General features: G+C 24.2%; 1 protein-coding gene across 2 annotated transcripts in view; it reads left to right on the top strand.

Moving 5' to 3' along the window:
- Positions 1-24,928, top strand: part of LOC109605636 (tyrosine-protein kinase-like otk) — a 173,790-nt gene that overhangs the window by 102,943 nt on the left and 45,919 nt on the right. The gene's annotated exons all lie outside the window — the stretch shown is intronic.

The following is a 24,928-nucleotide window of genomic DNA, read 5'->3' as shown; positions in this document are numbered from 1 at the left end:
ATTGAATGTGCAGACAATATATTGATTTAGTGATAGCTTCAGGCTGAACCAATTAATTGAAATTATCAACTACATCCGGCACAATTAAGTTTACTCACTGCTCACACCATTAAGGATTTAGATAGAATTACCAAAAAATTACTAAGGTATATGAACGCCAATTATCATGAGGACAAAGGGGGCAATTCCCATTGATCCACTCCGAGACAAAACTCCATAAATAAGTTTCAGAACCGTACTCCATTCGAAGCCCGACGTATCTCATCTGCTAGAGTATGGAATATGCACGACGGTTTTTTTTTTTCATGAAGAGAAATACACACAAAATCCATCTCGTGCATTAGTACAACGCACACGTTCCTCGAAACAAATGAACCTGGCTTTGTATCCGCCGTTATTATGTCTCGCAGCAACACAGACGGACCAGAATGACGCGGATTGAGCGCAATAAGGAATTATTTTATTTGTGATTGCGTTACCCGCGTCCACTTGTAATACCATTGGGACATCAAAGTTTCACGGTGTGACAGGTTTTAAATTCATGAATGGTAATTGGGGAAAAAAATCGGAATAATACTTAAATTAACGCTGAATATTTTTTGAATATTTGTTTAACTTAATCTAAAGTCAGGAACTCATAATTTCTATAATAATTAAAAAGTCAACATAGTCGAAGGTTTTCGAATTTGGTTATATGAATATTATTGGTAGCTATTACTTGCCCTAGAGGATAAATTTATTCTCTAAAAATATCACTATTTTCTACTAATTGTTGGTACCTCCTGAAAGAAAGAAGTGATCCATTGATTACATTTCAAAAATTCGGTTCAAATACGTTAGTTTTTAATGAAATTCTTTACGTTTGATGAAGAGAATCAATAAAAAATTAAATTTACTCTCTAACAACATAAAACAATTTCATACTAATAATTGGTACTTTCTGAAATGGAGAACTGATGTACTACTAGTTTTAAATGAAATTTTGTGACTTTGCTAAATAAAATCAGTATAATAATAGATTTATTCTTTAAATTTATAAGAATTTTCTAGTAAATGTTGGTACTAGTAAAGAAGTGATTCACTGATTACATTTCAAAAATTTGGTTCAAATTCGTCAGTTTTTAATGAAATTCTTTACGTTTGATGAAGAGAATCGATAAAAAATTAAATTTACTCTCTAACAACATAAAACAATTTCATAATAATAGTTGGTACTTTCATTTGGAGAAGTGATGTATTCCATAAATTTGAATGAAGTCTTATTAAAATTTACTAGTTTTAAATGAAATTTTGTGACTTTGCTAAATAAAATGAGTATAATAATAGATTTATTCTTTAAATTTATAAGAATTTTCTACTAAATGTTGGTACTTCCTAAAGTAAAGAAGTGATTCTTCATTGATTACATTTCAAAAATTTGGTTCAAATTCGTCAGTTTTTAATGAAATTCTTTACGTTTGATGAAGAGAATCGATAAAAAATTAAATTTACTCTCTAACAACATAAAACAATTTCATAATAATAGTTGGTACTTTCATTTGGAGAAGTAATGTATTCCAAAAATTTGAATGAAATCTGATTAAAATTTACTAGTTTTAAATGAAATTTTGTGTCTTTGCTAAATAAAATCAGTATAAAAATAGATTTATTCTTTAAATTTATAAGAATTTTTTACTAAATGTTGGTACTTTCTGAAGTAAAGATGTGATACATTGATTACATTTCAAAAATTCAGTTCAAATTCGTTAGTTTTTAATGGAATTCTTTACGTTTGATGGAGAGAATCGCTAAAATATTAAATTTACTCTTTGACAACATAAAACAATCTCATACTAGTAATTGGTACTTTATGAAATGAAGAAGTGATGTATTCCATACATTTGAACGAAGTCTGTTTAAAATTTACTAGTTTTAAATGAAATTTTGTGTCTTTGCTAAATAAAATCAGTATAAAAATAGATTTATTTTTTAAATTTATAAGAATTTTTTACTAAATTTTGGTACTTTCTGAAATAAAGATGTGATCCATTGATTACATTTCAAAAATTCATTTCAAATTCGTTAGTTTTTAATGAAATTCTTTACGTTTGATGGAGAAAATCGATAAAATTTTAAATTTACTCTCTGACAATATAAAACAATCTCATACTAATAATTGGTACTTTATGAAATGGAGAAGTGATGTATTCCATACATTTGAACGAAGTCTGTTTAAAATTTACTAGTTTTAAATGAAATTTTGTGACTTTGCTAAATAAAATCAATATAAAAATAGATTTATTCTTTAAATATATAATAATTTTCTACTAAATGTTGGTACTTCCTAAAGTAAAGAAGTGATACATTGAATAAATTTCAAAAATTCGGTTCAAATTATTTAGTTTTTAATGAAATTTTATACGTTTGATGAAGAGAATCAGTAAAAATTTGTCATTTTCTTATTCTATCAAAATGGCAGTAATATTTAAAGGACCATGTGGTAAATTAGCAATGATTTAGCCTCAAAAAATAAACTGTATGCTGTAAGTTGTGGAGGAAGCTCCACTGTGGTGGTAAAATACTCTTTAATTACTTACCATTTATTCAATATTCAATTTCACTAGGCCAAAATTTAGTTTTAGATGTTCTGTATCCTTATTCGTATTGTAGTTAACTTAGACTATGTAAATGCCAACTTGTTACAATTACATCATCATTACAGCCGATAAATAACACGTACTGGTATTGAATGAGAATGGGATCTTCAATATCATCAACATACTACAACGGGTACTATAGGCGCATTCCACGTACAAAAACCGCATTCAATCCATCAGCCAGCGAATAGAATAAAACGAAATCGCCGTCCAAGTAAGGTATCACCTGGAACCAGTTCTCTTCCCTTAAACGAGAGGAGATCGTACTCTCAGAAATCGTAAAAGCGTGTACCGCTAGATTTATGCATGCGTCGCGTCTCCATCGTTCCGAGGGCCGGTGCGTTAATACGTTAATGGTATCATGTTGCAAATAATGGCATAAATTAATCCGAATTTATTGTGAACATTAAAATTCCCCTCTCGTGCCGCCCCGGCCTTTGGTGCGCGTCTATTAATTCGAATGCAATCATCGTATCTCTTACGGCACGTTGCATAAAGCCTCCACTCTCTCTCGCGTCGAACGGGTTCGATTATTTATTGTCTTTCGGTGGTGCCCTGGGCGCGCCGTCCACTTTTGGCTCGGGACCGACGGACAAAGGCGTGTTTTCTGCTTACACTGCACGATGTTGCTAATGGATAATTTGCATTGTACCATAACAGAATGCGAATGATAAAGGCTGTTTACAACACTTGCTACACGGTCTTTTAAATGCGACGCTAATTACAATCGAAATAAGGAAATGACAACTAAAACCAATACTTGTGAGACTGCAATTTTCTTGCAAACTACAACAAAAACAAATCTCGAGCTTGCGAAACTTTGTAACTAATGAAGGAGTGGTGACAAATCAAAGTGTATAGTATCACAACAACACAAACACTTAAACTTCCTCCACAACTATTTGGAATTCTAACAAATTTATTTACTTGAGTAAAACATTACTGATTTGGAACACGGTCCTTTAAATGTTATTACTATAATTACATATAATAGAAATAGGAAATGGCATCTAAAACTAATACTTGTTAAACAACAATTTTCTACCAAATAAGACAAATCTTGAACTTTACATCCAAGAAGTGGTAACAAATCAAAGTGCAATGTACTATTACAAAATAAATATTGAAGCTTTTTCCACAATTTATTGAAATCACATCAAGCTACAGAAGCTACTTTCAGTAACTTTAAGTAAATTTATATGAATAATTCTTTGATAACAATTTAATTCTTTCTTATGCAAAAACTTTTTGAGTTGTTGGAATAAATGTATACAATAAGTAAAATTCGACACTTATCTATGTTGTAATTAGTTGTTAATTAATTGAAAAATAATTATGTTTGAAAAAAATGTATATTGTTCAGGAAGTTATTTCAGTATCTTTCAGTAAATTTATCTGAAAAGGCTCTGATATTAAGTTCCACTCAAATTTTAATTCTAGAGAAATTAAATGCTAATTAGTTTTGAATTAGACAAAATTAAAAATCATTTTGTTATTTTAGATAAATTTGGCAGAATAAACCTCACAAGTACAATTTAATTCTCTCTTACACAAGAATTAATTGCTAATTAATTGTAAATTAACTGAGATTGAAGATCCTTTTTTGTCTCAATTTGTTTCTTACACACTATTTTGGTAATATTGTATATAATTATAGGAATAAATGTTTAAAATAAATAAAATTCGACACTTTTCTATATTGTAATTAGTTGTTAATTATTTTGTAAAATAATTATGTTTGAAAAAAATATTTTTTGTTTAGGAAGTTATTTCAGTAATTTTCAGTAAATTTATCTGAAAAGTCTCTGATATTAAGTTCCACTCAAATTTTACGTCTAGAGAAATTAAATGCTAATTAGTTTTGAATTAGTCAAAATTAAAAATCATTTTGTTATATTAGATAAATTTGGCCAAATAAATCTTTGATAACAAGTTCAATTTGATTCTCTCTTATACAATAATTAATTGCTAATTAATTGTAAATTAACTGAGTTTGAAAATCCTTTTTTGTCTCAATTTTTTTTTTACACACTGTTTTGGTAACATTGTATATAATTATAGGAATAAATGTTTAAAATAAGTAAAATTCGACACTTTTCTATGTTGTAATTAGTTGTTAATTAATTGAAAAATAATTATGTTTGAAAAAAATATATTTTGTTGACGAAGTTATTTCAGTAAATTTATCTGAAAAGTTTCCGATATTAAGTTGCATTCAAATTTTGCGTTTAGAGGAATTAATATCAATTACGTATTGAATAAGTCAAAATTAAAAATCATTTTGTTATTTTAGATAAATATGGCAGGAATACTCTTTGATAACAATTACAATTTGATTCTCTCTTGTGAAAGAATTAATTGTTAATTAAATGTAAATTAACTGAGTTTGAAAATACCTTTTTGCCTCAAAACTTTTTCTTACACACAGTTTTGGTATATAATTATACAAAGAAATGTTTAAAATAAGTAAAATTCGACGTTTATCTATGTTGTAACTAGTTGTTAATTAATTGAAAAATAATTATGTTTGAAAGAAATATATTTGATACAGGAAGTTATTTTAATTCTAGAAAAATTAAATGCTAATTAGTTTTGAATTAGTAAAAATTAAAAATCATCTTGTTATTTTACATAAATTTGGCCAAATAAATCTTTGATAACAAGTTCAATTTGATTCTCTCTTATACAATAATTAATTGCTAATTAATTGTAAATTAACTGAGTTTGAAAATCCTTTTTTGTCTCAATTTTTTTTTACACACTGTTTTGGTAACATTGTATATAATTATAGGAATAAATGTTTAAAATAAGTAAAATTCGACACTTTTCTATGTTGTAATTAGTTGTTAATTAATTGAAAAATAATTATGTTTGAAAAAAATATATTTTGTCGAGGAAGTTATTTCAGTAAATTTATCTGAAAAGTTTCCGATATTAAGTAGCATTCAAATTTTGCGTTTAGAGGAATTAATATCAGTTATGTTTTGAATAAGTCAAAATTAAAAATTATTTTGTTATTTTAGATAAATATGGCAGGAATACTCTTTGATAACAATTACAATTTGATTCTCTCTTGTGTAAGAATTAATTGTTAATTAAATGTAAATTAACTGAGTTTGAAAATACCTTTTTGCCTCAAAACTTTTTCTTACACACAGTTTTAGTATATAATTATACAAAGAAATGTTTAAAATAAGTAAAATTCGACACTTTTCTATATTGTAGTTAGTTGTTAATTAATTTGTAAAATAATTATGTTTGAAAGAAATATATTTTGTTCAGGAAGTTATTTCAATATTTTTTCAGTAAATTTATCTGAAAAGTCTCTGATATTAAGTTCCACTCAAATTTTACGTCTAGAGAAATTAAATGCTAATTAGTTTTGAATTAATCAAAATTGAAAATCATTTTCTTATTTTAGATAAATTTTTCAGGATAACTCTTTCATAACAAGTACAATTTGATTGTCTCTTATGTAAGGATTAATTACTAATTAATTGTAAATTAATGTTGTTTTTTGTCACAAAATGTTTCCTTACACACTGTTTTGGTAACTTTGTATGTAGTTGTTTAAAATAAGTAAAATTCTACTCTTTTCTATGTTGTAATTAGTTGTTAATTAATTGAAAATTAATTATGTTTGAAAAAAATATATTTTGTATAGGAAGTTATTTCAGTATCTTTCAGTAAATTTATCTGAATTGTCTCTGATTTGTCTCTGATATTAAGTTCTACTCAAATTTTGCTTTTAAAGATTTTTTGTGTACAAATATTAATTGCTAATTAATTTTAAATTAACAAAAATTTGGCAACTCTTTGAAAACAAGTACAATTTGATTCCTTCTAATGTATGAATTAAGTAACATTGTTATATTTGTCTTCCAAACAAAGGATTGCACCACCCTAAGCATTGATACTTTGATGCTGAAATCTGAAACCCTCTTTTCTCCTTTCTAATGTCGACCGTTCCTCCTGAAATCCAGACATTCACTTTTAGTATAACCAGTACCAATGATCCGAAACCAATCTCGACGTCGTGTCGCCACTTTGCATACACGAAAACCGTCTTCACTCCCATACGTATGCAAAACATTCCCCCGAGCCGCCATCAAAGCAAATCTAATTAGATTTCTAGACGTGATTGGACCCGACAAACTTGGCCTCCCCCGAATTATCAGAACCTTCCAGGTGTTTCGTTTTCGTCGCTACATCTTAAGCCGTTTCTTTTGATGGTCTCAAAAGCGTGTTTCCAACGAGTTTCGCCATTGATTCCGGGTTTTGGTCCAGATGTTGGCGTTTTATAGTCGGGAGTGCATACGATTAACCCACAAAAACCGGGGGCTTAATGCCCTCACTCGTTTCCACACGTTGGGTTCATCGGGTTTGATAAAATCGGCTCGAGATTTATTACACTCTTTCAAATGTCGCACTGACCTTAACTTTATCAAAAACGATGCAGTTGCGCAACAAAGCCAGATGATCCGTAAAATGCACGGAGTGCTCAATTAAATCTGCCGCAGATATTGTTCGTAAAATGTATGAAATTACTGAAACTCGAGCGGGCATTGTTCTTAAATTCAGACATGTACTCCATGCCAGGCCGCACTATGGGCATATAAAGTTACAAACAACGGCAGAAATAATAAAACAGGGACGGGAAAAGTTTTACGTACCGCTTAACAAAACAAAAATTTTGCCATAATACCCAAGAGTTAAGTTATGCAGGATTTGCTTGTGAAGTCGGCTCTTGAACAAAGGTTACTTACTCGCATAAATATAACCTTCCACTGTAGATAAATAAATGCACGTCCATTAAACTATGCTAGAGTTAGAGCTGCACTTTGATCTGAAATTTACTATTACCGTAACAGCATGAGGAGAGAGAGCACAGTTAATCTGTGCTGTTGGTATTTCTTTGTAGTGTGCAGATTGCAGTTAATTGACGTTTGTATTTGTATATCGGATTTTTAATGGCGACTCGAAGTTCCTTAAAGATGTCTTCTCGTACTGACACATTCTTTTTGGATGTTGCATAATCCGTAATTAATCCACCTAAGGAAACACAATTAATTATGGTGATCCCGTAATTTTGGCAGGAAATCGGATTATTAGGGAGGATTGGTATTCGGTTCAGGATGCGGCCAATATGATAACGTCAGTGCCACCGTTGGGATTACACAGGACGTCATTGTGGCCGTTATTATCCTGTCGACAAAGCGGCCAGACGTGCACACCGATCGGCTGGTTGTTCGGGAAGTTTGCCACCAGGAAAAACAATTTTCCAACTTCGAATCCCTTTGATTGGAAGCGGGGTTGATTTATTAAATTCGGTGTGATAAGACGACTATTTATCATCAAACAATATCTCATTTATTATGTATTTTTGGATAAAAACTTTTCAAAAATAGACATTTATATTTGGATAAAGCCAAGGACTAATTTTCAATTTAAAAACTAATTTATTTTCTAACTAATTATGTAATTTTAATAAGGGTGGAGTAACTGTACTTATACTTACTTACAAGTGGAAAAAATTCTATATAATTTTCAATTATATCTAAAGATATACACTTGTATTTAGATAAAGTATCAATTTTCAGCTCCTTTGTTAATTTGAAAACCATAATCCATTCTTATGTGTTGATGAAAGACCTGAACGAATTTATCTTCCACTTTCCATTGAACAAGGAGCTTGGCTTTGTAATGGTAAAATATATTAGAGAAAATTTAGAACAGATAAGTTAGATTACAAGAAAAATTAAATAGGTGTATTTTAAATTTAAGTGACTTTTTCAGTTTTTCCAGTAAATATCTCATCAAATTACCTTCAATACAGTTAAGAAAACCATTATTGTCGAAGAGAAACTACTGTGTATAGAAAAACATTAACTTTTAATCTCCAATTTTCGAATTGAAGACAATAAAAATCCTTATTAAAAATACTTCTCAGTATACACAGGGTTGAGTTTTGTTATTAATTAAATATTGTAAGAGGAAGAAGAGAATAAACTTTGCTCTCTGTATGACTTTCAATTCTTTTCAAGGGTGTGCACTTTCATTTGGATAAAGGAAAAGGTCCATCTTCTACTCCTTCTTTGTTAATTTGAAAAATGTAATCCTTTCGTGTGTGTTGATGAAAGACCTGAACGAATTAATTTAAGTTTCCATTGGGTAAGGAGCTTGACTTTATAATGGTAAAATGTATTAAAGAAAATTTAGAACAGATAAGTTAGATTACAAGAAAAATTAAATAGGTGTATTTTAAATTTAAGTGACTTTTTCAGTTTTTCCAGTAAATATCTCATCAAATTACCTTCAATACAGTTAAGAAAACCATTATTGTCGAAGAGAAACTGCTGTGTATAGAAAAACATTAACTTTTAATCTCCAATTTTCGAATTGAAGACAATAAAAATCCTTATTAAAAATACTTCTCAGTATACACAGGGTTGAGTTTTGTTATTAATTAAATATTGTAAGAGGAAGAAGAGAATAAACTTTGCTCTCTGTATGACTTTCAATTCTTTTCAAGGGTGTGCACTTTCATTTGGATAAAGGAAAAGGTCCATCTTCTACTCCTTCTTTGTTAATTTGAAAAATGTAATCCTTTCGTGTGTGTTGATGAAAGACCTGAACGAATTAATTTAAGTTTCCATTGGGTAAGGAGCTTGACTTTATAATGGTAAAATGTATTAAAGAAAATTTAGAACAGATAAGTTAGATTACAAGAAAAATTAAATAGGTGTATTTTAAATTTAAGTGACTTTTTCAGTTTTTCCAGTAAATATCTCATCAAATTACCTTCAATACAGTTAAGAAAACCATTATTGTCGAAGAGAAACTGCTGTGTATAGAAAAACATTAACTTTTAATCTCCAATTTTCGAATTGAAGACAATAAAAATCCTTATTAAAAATACTTCTCAGTATACACAGGGTTGAGTTTTGTTATTAATTAAATATTGTAAGAGGAAGAAGAGAATAAACTTTGCTCTCTGTATGACTTTCAATTCTTTTCAAGGGTGTGCACTTTCATTTGGATAAAGGAAAAGGTCCATCTTCTACTCCTTCTTTGTTAATTTGAAAAATGTAATCCTTTCGTGTGTGTTGATGAAAGACCTGAACGAATTAATTTAAGTTTCCATTGGGTAAGGAGCTTGACTTTATAATGGTAAAATGTATTAAAGAAAATTTAAATAGGTGTATTTTAAATAGGTGTATTTTAAATTTAAGTGACTTTTTCAGTTTTTCCAGTAAATATCTCATCAAATTACCTTCAATACAGTTAAGAAAACCATTATTGTCGAAGAGAAACAGCTGTGTATAGAGAAACATTAATATTTAATTTCCAATTTTCGAATTGAAGACAATAAAAATCCTTATTAAAAATACTTCTCAGTATACAGAGGGTTGAGTTTTGTTATTAATTAAATTTTGTAAGAGGAAGAAGAGAATATACTTTGCTCTCTGTGTGACTTTCAATTCTTTTCAAGGGTGTGCACTTTCATTTGGATAAAGGAAAAGGTCCATCTTCTACTCCTTCTTGGTTAATTTGAAAAATGTAATCCTTTCGTGTGTGTTGATGAAAGACCTGGATGAATTAATCCAAGTTTCCATTGAGCAAGGAGCTTGGCTTTATAATGGTAAAATATATTAGAGAAAATTTAGAACAAATAAGTTAGTTTACAATAAAAATTAAATAGGTGTACTTTAAATTTAAGTGACTTTTTCAGTTTTTTTCAGTAAATAATAATCAAATTTCTTTCAGTATAGTTTAGAAAACTAATCTATAATTCTATATAACCATCATTTCCTTTCCAAAAGTAGACCCTTTCGGGGATAAAGGCAAAGGTCAGTCTTCTAATCCTTCTTTGTTAATTTGAAATCTATATATAATTCATTCGTTGGAGCTGATGAAAGACTTCAGAATTTCAGATTAGATATTGTATCTCATCAGTTTTCCTTCAAAACCATTAAAAACTTTGAACCGTTATTTATAAAAAGGAATAACTAAGTATATATAACTGAAAATTTTTAACTTATTAATTTTGACCAGTTGAGAAACTACTAAATATAAAGAAACTTCAAATTTATTCTGAATCATTGCCTTAAATGTGGTCTAACTGAAGTAGTTTCTTGGTAGCTTATTAGAATATTTAAGACAATGGAAGTTCTTAACAAAAACACTTTACACTAAGTAAAGGGTTCAGTTATTTATTAATTAAATATTTTAGAGGAAGAGGGGTCTATTTGACTTTCAGTTTCCCCCACTTATATTTGTATAAAGGAAAGGGTCAATCCTGTCCTCCTTTGTTAATTTGAAAACAATTCATTTGTGTGACACAAGACATTATCTATATTAATTCTTAATTATTAATTTATTTAATTAATAAATACTTAAATATGGTTTCCACTAAGACGAGAGACTAAGAAAGTTGATCAAACTTCTTAAGAGGGTCAGAAAAATCAATGAATAATAAATGATTGATGTAAATTTATAAAAATGTAGGGTAGGCAGGTTTGGGCATAAATATTCTACACTTGAAGTCCTCAAAAACAGTCCAAATGGAGGAAGAAAAAACAATAGGTAAAGAGTTCTTGAGAACTCATCCTTACTGTGTTATTCGAAGTTACATCCAAGTCTATCGCATAATAGATGCTGTCACATTCTGCGGCCGTTATGAAACATCCAATGTGACGTTAATTGAGGCAAAAAACAAACGCGGAACGTCTCCGTCGTCAAAGCCAACACTCGATGTAAATTGGGAGTTAATTAAATGTCAATATATACCGCATTCTTATCACGTAACATAAACAGGAACAATGAACTTCGCCTGGAAACCGGCTTGTATCGACACGACTGACAGAATTTTACGAGAAATTGGCAGTCCGGAATATTTCAGCGCTCCCGCCATTATCCGGGCTTATTACCGAGTTCGGTACGCGGATATCTCTCTCTCCGGACGGCTGAAACTTGCTCCATAAAGTTGGCCGGGATCACATTACCGCGAGGGGCAAAAACCACATGGAAGATAGATCGCATAATCTGAACTCGTCAGCGTGTCTTAATGAAATTTGGATTAAGTTTCGCTTCCTGTGCCATCACAATTTTAAATTGAAGAAACGGAATGTTGGATCTTTAATGGAATCGGTTGGCTATTATAACTTGCAGCTGTTTGAGGCGAAAACTCATCTTAAGTTTTTTAAAAGCTTCATTTATTACTCCAAAAATACTTAAATAAATTTGGTTAAATGATGATTTGACTTCAAATCAAATGTTTTTCTTTTACAATTAATAATGTTTAATTTTTGTTACAGGTAAGCAAAATCCTCAAATCCAATAGATAAGTATTATTCATCGTTGACTGAATGGATTATACATTGTGAGAACTATTTTAAGGACAATTCCAATGAAATATACATAGAAATTTTCAGTGCTACTTTGTGGAAGCTTTGACAATTTACGATTCTGTTTATTGTTGTTACCAAGTCGAGACGTCCATTAAAAACGTTCGAACATTTGTGTTATCATAAAACGGGACTATTCATTGAATAATAGAACGGAGAATTTACGTCCGCGACAAAAGCAGTAAATTTCCTTCATATTCGATATTTTTGCATAATGTACGGGGCATAATTTTATGAGTCGTGAATATAGATTTCTTATTTGACAAATATTTACATAAAAAAAATAAAGGACAGAAATATTTGATTATAAATTTGATCATGAAAGATTTTATTTATTTCTATCTTTGACGATCTTTTTATTATTCATGTGAATTCTGACACGGAAAACTGAATCACAATATTCAATAAATAAATTTTAATATTAACATAAAATGAGAATATCACTTTAATTAAAAAATTTATTTAAAAATGTTATTAAAAATCAAACCTGATATAAATTCCAAATAAAAAGATGTATTTTATTAAAAGTTAAAGACAAAAATTAAAATATAATTAAAATAAAATAATATAAATAATACATAACAAAATTTTTAATAAAGTTATTATTAAATTATGTTTTCTAATTGTCTTTTTGTCTGACATGGATTTAAGTTTTTATCAGAAAATGGAAATAAAAAACATTTTATTAAAAAATAAATTAAGTAAAAAAATTGATTAAGAAAAGTGTTGCTTAAGAAATATGTCTAATTGATATTTTTATTCAGTTATTTAAATCAATACTTAATTATAAAAATTTAAAACTAAAATATAGCAAATTTTTATTTAAAAAAAATGAAAATTATTATTAAAAAATAATAAATTTAATTAAAAACAATAAAGTATATAAAAAAATCATTATTAAATAATTAAAATATCAAACATATTTTTCAAAATTTTTATATAAAAAATGGGTATTTTTCAATGAACATTATTTAAATTAAATTAAATTAAAGTAAAAACTGTCTATTATTATTAATACCATTGTTAAATTAATACTTAATAATAATTAATACTTAAATTTAAAGTCTTTTTCATTAAAAATTAAATATTTTATTATATTTTTAATTTTAAAGTAAATATTTTATTATTATTTTAATTTTAAATTAGGTATTTAACTTATTTTTAAAATTTAAAGTTCATTATTGATATAATTGTAAATTAAATATTTTACTATTTTTTAATTATAAATTTCTTTAAATTTAATTTTTTTTTTAATTTAATATTTCCATTTTTTTAATTTAAATTAAATATTTTGTTATTTGTTTAATTTACAATTAAATATTTTATTATTTTTTTAATTATAAATTAAATATTTTATTTTTTTTTAATTTTAATTAAATATTTTATATATTCTTTTTAATTCAAATTAAATATTTCCAGTTAGAAAAAAGGGTAAAATTAAATTTAATTTTTAGGAGTATTTTAATAAATAATAATAACAGAATTGATTTTTTAAATTGTTTTTTTTTAATTGTATATTTCCATTTTTTAAATATTTTATTGTTTTTTTAATTTTAAATTTCATATATTTTTTTGATGATTTTTATTATTTTTTAATTTTAATTATATATATATATATATATATATATATATATATATATATATATATATATATATATATATTAATTTTAAAATTATTATTATTATTTTTTTAATTTAAATGAAATATTTTACTATTTTTTTTTAATTTTAAATTTAATATTTATTTATTTTTAATTTAAATTAAATATTTTATTGTTGTTTCAATTTTAATTTAAATATTTTAATTTCTAATTAATTTATATTAAATATTTTATTATTTGTTTAATTTATAATTAAATATTAAAATTTAAATTTAAGTATATATATATATATATTAAATATTAAATATTTTATTATTTATTTAATTATAAATTAAATATCTTCATTTTTTTAAGTTCAAATTAAATATATATTTTTTTTAATTTATATTAAATACTTTATTGTTTTTTGTAAATTTAAATTAAATATTTCCATTTTTTGTAAATATTTTATTATTTTTTTAAATTTAAATTGTATATTTTATTATTTTTTTTTAATTTATATTAAATATTTTAATTTATTATTAATGTAAAAGATTTTTTACATGTTTAATTTATAACTAAGAATTAAATTTTAAAATATATTTTTTTATAAATTAAACATTTTAATATTAAATAACTTTTTTTTTAATTTCATTTATATATTTTATTATTTTTAATTATAAATTAAATATATATTTTTTAATTTTAATAATAAATATTTATTTTTTTAATTTAATTTAAATATTTTTTTTAAATTTAAATTAAATATTTTTATTAAAAAATAATATTAGTAATATTAATAAAAATTTAAATGTTTTATTTACTCTTGAAATTAAAAAAAATCAATATTATATAACTTAAAATTTAAATTTAATATTTTTTTATTAAAACAGTAAATTTTATTTAAAAATTAATAAAGATTATTATACAAAATTATTCAGAATAAAAAGCAAGAGATGATAATTTAAGTAAAAAAAGTTGAAAATTAGTAATAAGGATGAAAATTAAATATTAAAAACAATAATAAAATTTAATTAGATAAATTAACAATCGAAATTTGTTACTTTTAAAGATGTTAAAATAAACAGGAATAAATCAAAAATTTTTTAATTATTAAATGTTTTTAATCGATTTTACTCGTAATATAGTGTGTAAAAAATATAGTAAAAAATATTAAATTGGGGTCTTAAATTAAAGAAGTTAATATTATATAATTAAAAATTGAAAAACAAATATATATTACATCTTTGTAACTAAATAAATAATTAAATAAAAAAATAAAATCTAATAATTATAAATATTTTAAACTAAAAGTTAAGAAAGGTTTATATTAAGACTGTAATTAAAGATTTAGAAAAAATGGTAAACTTAAATATAATTATCTTATTATATAATAACAGTACTACATATTTTTGTATAACAAGGAATGTTATCTTGAATACTTAATTTCACCAATATTTAAATTAAAAATAAAAGATACTTATATCTCGGATGATTCTATTTATTATTCATATAGTAAAAAAATATAAATAAAAATGTCTGAACAAGTAAATAATTTACATTTAAGTCTAATTAATTTAATAAATACGATTAAAATTTAAGCGTCAAGAAATCAATGATAATTCATTAATGTCTAAGTGATCGTAGCAAAATAATTAATTACAAATTACCGGCGTACAAATTAAGCCGCGGCCCCGGTTCGACAGCTTACTTATTAGCGAGACGATGAATAAGGCAGAAAATGAAATCAAGATTATGATAACGGGGGGGCATTGAAACCATTAAACGCGGAAATGCCTCCGACGAGGTACCAAGTTTCTGTATTAAAAACGAATCGATTTCCCCAATTTGGGCTTTCCACGGTTTTTATTGAGCCATTTGGCCCGTAATTTATGGACGCACGGTTCACGGATAAAGGGTAGCGAAACGCGATTAATTATTCAAAAGTTTGTAATAATCGTAAAATGTTATTTAATGGTCTCGCGCCATTACGCTCCTGAGCTTTATGGCTTTTGTTCTAAATCTTGGATGTTTATTAAATCGGGTGCACCATTTTTTTACCCCCTTCCATTCTCGTCGGGGATTTATGGTTTGGCACCTGGCGCATTCGCCACAACGTTTAATTTACGACCATTTTATGCTTGATAATCAACTATTTATTATTTAATAAAGGCTTAATTAACGAGGACATAAATATAACGTTCATGAATTTTTCATACGTATAACTGTAACTATTTTTTACCTATGGTACACTCAGTAATAAGTAAAATAGAAAAGCTATACTCCATTCAAACAAGGTTAACTATAATGTTCATTTTTATGCTAAATTATTAAGTCCAAAACTATATTTTTTTAATATTTGACTAAAAATATTATTTGGATGTCTTTACCTTATGTGAATACGGTATAGATCTCGATTTTTGGCGGACCCTGTACAACAATTGTACAAACAAGCTGATCACAAAAACTCTGAGATAAACAGAAAATTAATCATTTTTGACCTGAGAGTAAATTTTCTTAATAGTTTATGAACTTTAACCTGTAATATATTCAGTAGTAAGCAAAATATAAAAGTTATACTCCATTCAAAGAAGGTACGGAGTAACTTAAACAAATTTAATTGCCTGATAAGCATGTGACAACAGGTAACTGACGAATAACATGTTTCTTATGTGATCAGTTCAATCATTAATTAATACCAACTATAATGTTCATTTTTATGCTAAATTATTGAGTCAAAAACTATATTTTATTAATATTTGCCTAAAAATATTATTTGGATGTATTTACCTTATGTGAATACGGTATAGATGTCGATTTTTGGCTGATCCTGTACAAAAATTTTACAAACAAGCTGAGCACAAAAACTCTGAGATATATAGAAAATTAATCATTTTTGACCTGATAGTAAATTTTTTTAACAGTTTATGAACTTTAACCTGTAATATATTCAGTAGTAAGCAAAATATAAAAGTTATACTCCATTCAAAGAAGGTATGGAGTAACTTAAACAAATTTAATTGTCTGATAAACATGTAATAACAGGTAACTGACGAATAACATGTTTCTTATGTGATCAGTTCAATCATTAATTAATACCAACTATAATGTTGATTTTTATGCTAAATTATTATGTCCAAAACTACATTTTTTTTAATATTTGACTAAAAATATGATTTGGATGACTTTACCTTATGTGAATACGGTATAGATCTCGATTTTTGGCGGATCCTGTACAAAAATTTTACAAACAAGCTGATCACAAAATCTCTGAGATAAACAGAAAATTAATCGTTTTTGACCTGATAGTAAATTTTCTTAATAGTTTATGAACTTTAACCTGTAATATATTCAGTAGTAAGCAAAATATAAAAGTTATACTCCATTCAAAGAAGGTATGGAGTAACTTAAACAAATTTAATTGCCTGATAAGCATGTGATAACAGATAACTGACGAATAACATGTTTTTTATGTGATCAGTTCAATCATTAATTAATACCAACTATAATGTTGATTTTTTTGCTAAATTATTGAGTCCAAAACTATATTTTTTTAATATTTGACTAAAAATATTATTTGGATATCTTTACCTTATGTGAATACAGTATAGATCTCGATTTTTGGCGGACCCAGTACAAAAATTTTACAAACAAGCTGAGCACAAAAACTCTGAGATATACAGAAAATTAATCATTTTTGACCTGATAGTAAAATTTCTTAATAGTTTATGCACTTTAACCTATAATATATTGAGTAGTAAGAAAAGTACAAAAGTTATACTCCATTCAAAGAAAGTACGGAGTAACATAAACAAATTTAATTGCCTGATAAACATGTGATAACAGGTAACTGACGAATAACATGTTTCTTATGTGATCAATTCAACCATTAATTAATACTAACTATAATGTTCATTTTTATGCTAAATTATTAAGTCCAAAACTATATTTTTTTAATATTTGACTAAAAATATTATTTAGATGTCTTTACCTTATGTGAATACGGTATAGATCTCGATTTTTGGCGGATCCTGTACAAAAATTTTACAAACAAGCTGAGCACAAAAACTCTGAGATATATAGAAAATTAATCATTTTTGTCCTGATAGTAAATTTTCTTAATAGTTTATGAACTTTAACCTATAATGTATTCAGTAATAAGCAAAATACAAAAGTTATACTCCATTCAAAGAAGGTACGGAGTAACTTAAACAAATTTAATTGCCTGATAAACATGTGATAATAGGTAACTGACGAATAACATGTTTCTTATGTGATCAGTTCAATCATTAATTAATACCAACTATAATGTTGATTTTTATGCTAAATTATTGAGTCCAAAATTATATTTTATTAATATTTGCCTAAAAATATTATTTGGATATCTTTACCTTAAGTGAATACGGTATAGATCTTGATTTTTGGCGTACCCTGTACAAAAATTGTACAGACAAACATAAAATTAATCACTTTTGTCCTGATAGTAAATTTGCTTAATAAAAATAAACTATAGTATATTCAGTGGTAAGCAAAATACAAAAGCTATACTCTATTCAAACAAGTTACAGAGTAAGAAACAAATTTAATTACGTGATGAACACGTGGTCCTAGTAACTGATGTGTTGAACGACTGTGTTCCATTTTTTATGCCACTGACTATATATATATATATATATATATATATATATATATATATATATATATATAAATATTAATATATATACTAATTAATATTTGCATAAAGTTAATGAACTGTATGTAAGTATGTATAAAAGCAACTACTTCATAGTTTTCATATTACAGTTGTAAACCTAGTCATTATTAGACTGTTGTATATTTTTGTGGCGCATCCACCACAATTAATAATTCATAATATTAATAAACCGTTTAATTAACATTAATGAGAATCGAGTTCATGCACGTGTAATATTAATTCGTCTATAATATTTTAATTAAAATCATTGTTATTTTAAACTGAGCATATTTCATGTATACATCTGTTTGCAGAATGATATTTTAATATTCATAAACAGTCATAAATCTGCGTCGTATAATATTAGTAACTGTATATTTTAGTGCACTCATCTCGTTGCGTTTTGCAGCTAAATTTCATTGTCCCTCAACGACCATAATAAATTAATTGGTAGTAGTAAGTTATATGGCAAAACTGTAAATTTATCTCTTGCAACTTGGAATTAATATTGGGAGTCAGATAAATAAATACGAATTGAGTTTAACTAATGTACAGTTCAATGTATTAATTTCTTTATGTGAAATTTATTGCCATATGTTTGTTATGTTAATTTGTTAATTTGCTAAGTGAAATATTATTGAATAATAATTTTATATTACATAAATAATTTAATTATATATGACTGAAAACTTCAATAAATATTAATTAACTATAATAAAAAGATTTCAGAAAATAAAATAGGGAGAATTAATAAATGTGTATTATATAATATATCAAAAATTAAATATTGTTGTCAATCAATATAAATAATTAAAAAAATTAAACGTTTGTATTATTATTATTATATTATTTAATATTCAAACATTGAACATTAATATTTTAATAAAATTATCAACTTATTATTATTTTTTTAATTTTAAATTCCCAACACTTACTTTTTATGACAATTTAAATAGCAATAAAATTAATAATAATTTGATAATTTTTTTAATATTAATTGTTAAGTAAAAATTTTAACTGTTAACACTTCTCAATTTTTTTAAACTAATATTAATAATTATAATGGGAAATAAAATTACATATAATGTTTTTTTATTTTCATTTCATTTCTAATTTCTTATTATTAAGAATATATAATTAAGTAATTAAGGTAAAAAAACAAATATTGTTATGATTTAAAAAAATAATTAAAAAATTATATATTTAAAACGTAAGAAAGTATTAATTAATTATTATGTAAAAATTACTAGTTAAAAAAAATAATAATATTTTACTATTTTTTAAACATTAATTGTTTACATAAAATTTTTAATTGTTGAGAATTCCCAAATTTATAAACTAATATAAATAATTATATTGTAAAATGAAATTACATATAATTACTGTTTTTTTTTTTTTAATTTTTAAGATTTTAAAACATAATTAAGTAATTAAAGTAAATAATTTAATATCAGATAATCTTATCTTAATATTAATTTTTTAGATAAAATTTTTAATTGTTAAAAATTCCCGAATTTGTAAACTAATATTAATAATTATATTTGAAAATGAAATGACATAAAATTAATGTTTTTTTTTATTTAATTTTTAAGATTTTAAGACACAATTAAATAATTTAAAATCAGATAGTCTTAATTAAAACTTAATATTAATAATTTTTTAACTAAAAACTCTGTTCAGAAAACATAAGAAAATTTTAATTTTAATTACTCTGTAATTAACAATATTTTTCTACTTTTTATATATTGTTTAAATATAATTTTTAATTGTAAAAATTTCTTGTTTTTTTTTTTTAAATTAACAGTATTTGTAAATTTTTCTTTTGAATTTTAATAAATTATGCTTAAGAAAATGAAATTAAATAATTAAAGTAAAATAATTAATATTAATTAAAAATTAACAGTTAATATTAATAATTCTATACTATAACAGTCTTTAGAATAACAAAAACTATTAAGAATTGAGAAACTAAAGATAAGAAAGTATTAATTTTAATTACTATGAAAAAATTACTAGATACAAATATAAGTAATAATAATTTGCTATTTCTTTTATATTAATTGTTTAAATAAAATTTTTAATTGTTAATACTTTTCTCAAATTTTTGAACTAATAATAATTAAAATGGGAAATAAAATTACATATATATAATTAAATAAAAAATCTAAAATCAGATAATCTTAATTAAAAGTTGAAACTTAATATTAATAATTTTTAACAAAAATTGTGTTCAGAATAACAAAAAGTATTAAGAAATAAGAAAATTTCTTTATAAAAGTAATAATAAAAAAACATTGTTATAATTCAATTATGTAAAAATTACTAATAAGAAAAATAATAATACTTTTTTTAAATTTTAATTGTTTAAATAAAATTTTTAATTGTTTCATTTAATTTCTAAGATTTTAAGACATAATTAAGTAATTAAAGTAACACTTAAATTGTTTTACTTCTTAATTCTTAATTAAAAATTAAATCTTATTATTTATTATAAAAATATAATATAAAATTATTAATTAATTACTATTTAAAAAGATAAATAATTAAAATGAATATTAATTATTTTTGTAACTTTGTACCATCACGTACATATTTTACCATATTTTGTAACTCAAATTTAATTTTAAGTTTTTTGTCATCAGTTTAATTGGTTTCATTTTCCTCCATTACTCTCAAAAACACAACATTTTAAAAAAGTGAATTTCAACTGTGTAAAACCCTTTCTGACAACAAAGCCAAAAGGATAAAAAAAAACAGTCGGTCAAAGAGCACTCGACCCCATTGAGTGTTGATTTTAATAATTTGGATCGTCATTATCGCCGTCCCCGTCGCCTTTTCCGCCACCATCCGCAAACAGACAAACAGACGAGCCGCACGAAATGAAAATATTCGCGTCGCGGCAACGGAAAACCCGCAGCACCGGAAAAATAATCCGTAACACTTGTACGGCCGGGAGGTTCACGAGCAGTCGCGTCGTCATTACCGAACAATTTCAAGGGGGCCGCGCACTCGAAAATAAGTCCCGGGGTCAGGGCATCATTTGAATTTACGCGACCTGCGAGACACATACCGGAAAATGTGGCCCCAACGGCCCTTCGACGGTTTTAATCCCGCCCCTCCGGAACGGGCCACGAATTTTCCCGGCATGTAAAGCAGAAAATTAAACCCTTTTAAGGAGATATTTAACATAATGGGGAGGTTATTGTTTCACAGGAAAAACGGTTGGAAATTGCTGGAAGCTGAATAATTTACTTTGGCATCATTTTGTGATAAGAATGTGGCTCTATGTATTTACATAATAACTAAAATAATAATTAATTAAGAATGATGTGACAATATCTAAAAACGTGATTTATTAAATGTAAATTGTTTAATGCTAATTATTTGTTCCTTCGTCTTTTCTATAAAATTTGATAAAATTTATAAAATAAAGTTGTTTTAAATACTTAAATAAAATGAGTTTTATTTTTTTTAGATTTTAATTAATTATTATATTGATGGTTAAGAATAATTATTTTTATATTTTATATAATATAATTTTCTTAAAATTTAATATATTTTAAAGTTGTCATACTCTTTTTCCACTGATTAATTTTAATTTTAATAATTATTTAAAACTATAACACTTTAAAAGCATAACAAATTTGCGATAAAAAAATAAAATAATATAATTGTTATTCTGAAATGTTTGAAGAAAGTTTTGGTTTAATTAATTTTTGTATTTATTATTATTGTTTAATTTCAATTTTGTGTTGTGATCTAATATTTTTTTTTTTAAATTTTATTACTTAATTATATTTTCTTATTTTTTATAATTATTTGTTAAAAATCATATTAAATTAAAATATACGTAATTAAATATTTTATCAAAACTGTTAAATTTAGTTTGTAATTGTAATAAAAAAATATGCCCTCCCTATTTAAAACATTTATTTAAAAAATAATTAAAATTGTTGGTAAAATGTTAAGATTTAAAATTATTTATATTAATTAATATCAAACAATATATGTTTTTTAAAAAAAAAAAAATATAATATAAAGTAAATTTATTAATTGTTAATATTTTTTACTGTTGTGAAATGTTTGAAGAAATTTTTTAGTTTAGTTAATTTTTGTACCTTTTTTACCAATGCTTAATTTCAGTTTTTAGTTTAGTTGTTTAATTAAATTTTGTTATTTTTAATTTCACAAATAAAAATTTTATTATTATCATTCCCATCTAATAATTTTTAAATAATAATAAGTTTGTTTGTTTGTGTATGTTTTAAATATATATTTTTTAAATTATTTATATTGATTTATTATTTATTGTTGTTTTATTATTTCTATAATATAATTTTGTTAATTCTTAATAATTTTTATTATTAAGAATTAACAAAGAAGAGAGTTTTTAGTTAAAAATTGTTAATTTTCAATTTTTATTTAAGAATTAAGAAAAAGAACATCTTATGTGTTTTACTTTAAATACTTCATTATATTTTCTTAATAATAATTAATTCAAAATTAATTAAAAAAAACATTAATTATATGTAATTTTATGTTCTTAATATTAGTTTAAAAAAATTAGTACAAATGTTAACAATTAAATATTTTATTTAAACAACTGATATTAAAAAAACAGCAAATTATTATTACTTTTATTTAAATATAGTAGTTTTTACATAGAAATTGAATTACCACTTTTATTTCAAATATATATTTTTAATATTTTATATATTAATTTCGTTTATAATTATTATTTGTTTAAAAAAAATTAAAAAAACAATTAATATATAAAAAATAGAAAAATATTATTATTTTTATTTCTACCCAGTAATTTTTACAGAAAAATTTTTGTTATTCTAAAGAGTGTTTTCAGTTAAAAATTTTTAATATTAAATAATTATTGCTTTAATTAATTAATTAATGTCTTAAAATCTTAAAAATTAAATGAAAAAAAAAACATTAATTATTGGTGATTTCATTTTCCATTATAATTATTAATATTAGTTTACAAAATTGGAAATTCTTAACAATTAAAACTTTAATTTAAATAATTAATGTTTAAAAAAGTAAAATATTATTATTTTCCTTTCTATCTATTAATTTTTACATACTAATTAAAATTAATATTTTCTTATGTTTCAAATATATGCTTTTATATTATTTATATGATTTATAATATTATTTATTTTTTTATTTTGATAATATAATTTCCTTATTTTTTGTTATTCTGAAGATAATTATGAAGTATAAAAAATTATTAATAGTAAGTTTTAATTTTTTACTTTAATTACTTAATGAAAAAAAAAACATTAATTACGTGTAATTTCATTTTCCATTATAATTATTAACAATAGTTTAAAAAGTGTTCAGAATTAAAAATTTTATATAATAATTAATATTTAAAAAATATTATTAATTTTATTGATATTTAGATTGTTGAAAATTTTATTTAAAAAATATAGTTTTTTATTTTAATTGCTTAAATAATGTTAAAAATTGAGAAAATTTCACAATTAAAAATTTTATTTAAAAAATTAATATTAAAAAATATATATTAGTAAAATGTTACATTTTTTATTTCTGTCTAGTAACTATTAAATAGGAGTATAGTAAATTAATATTTAAATATTAAAATATCTTTTTTTATAATATTTATATTAATTTATAATAATATTTGTTTCTTTATTTTAATAATATAATTATCTTCATTCTTATTATAATTTGTTATTCTGAAAACAGTTTTTAGTATAAAAAAATAATAATATTATATTATATAATAATTAGTGAACAATTAAATGAAAATTAAACATGTAATTGTTAGTTGTAATTAAAGAATTTCGAAGTTTTCAGATTTATTTAAATATTTTAAAAAATTAACAATAAAAAATTATTATTTTTATTGTAAATCATTTTTTTTTCTTAATTAAAATCCAATATCAATTATTTAAGGCTGATTTATTTATTTTTTCTATTAGTTTGTTTAGTTAGATTTATATTCTCATTTTTAATTGGGATTATTTATTTATTAGTTTTGTAGGTTTCGTTGAAAAAATTTAAATTTAACGTTTTTCGTATTTATTATTATTAATATTGTATTTTTCAGTAAATGTAATATTATTAAACTATTATTTTTTTTTAATTTTAATTTTAATTTTTAATTGCTTTTAACAATTTATAAATAATTAATATAAATAAGAATTAAACAAATAAATTTTAATTTTTAATTACAAATGTAAATACAAATTTACAACAAATAATTTAAGAAAATTGAACAGTCAAGTTTAAAATTCAAATGTCTAACATAAAGCAAGATTGGAGCGGTGTATGAATTTAGTTTACGGTTGAACAGAATCATTAAAAACATCACAGGAAACTTTTGAAACCCATAAAATCCAAACATCTAAGACTGAGCCTTATCAGACAGTTGACTCACCATCCAGCCGCTCATCAAAAACACCAAAACAATTTAGCGCATCGACTTTAATTAAATGGAATCGCAACGACGGCAGCAGGAACAATATCGTGTCCCCCCGCTAGCAGATCGCATCCGGGCACGTAACTCAAGCAGGCGTTACACAGCCCGGTGCGTGTTCCATCGTCGCCCCCGATGGCACTTATTACCAATAA

This window comes from Aethina tumida, chromosome 2, assembly GCF_024364675.1.
Source record: "Aethina tumida isolate Nest 87 chromosome 2, icAetTumi1.1, whole genome shotgun sequence".
Lineage (NCBI taxonomy): Eukaryota > Metazoa > Arthropoda > Insecta > Coleoptera > Nitidulidae > Aethina > Aethina tumida.
Note: the sequence above shows the minus strand (reverse complement) of the source record. Positions and strands in the feature narration are given on the sequence as shown.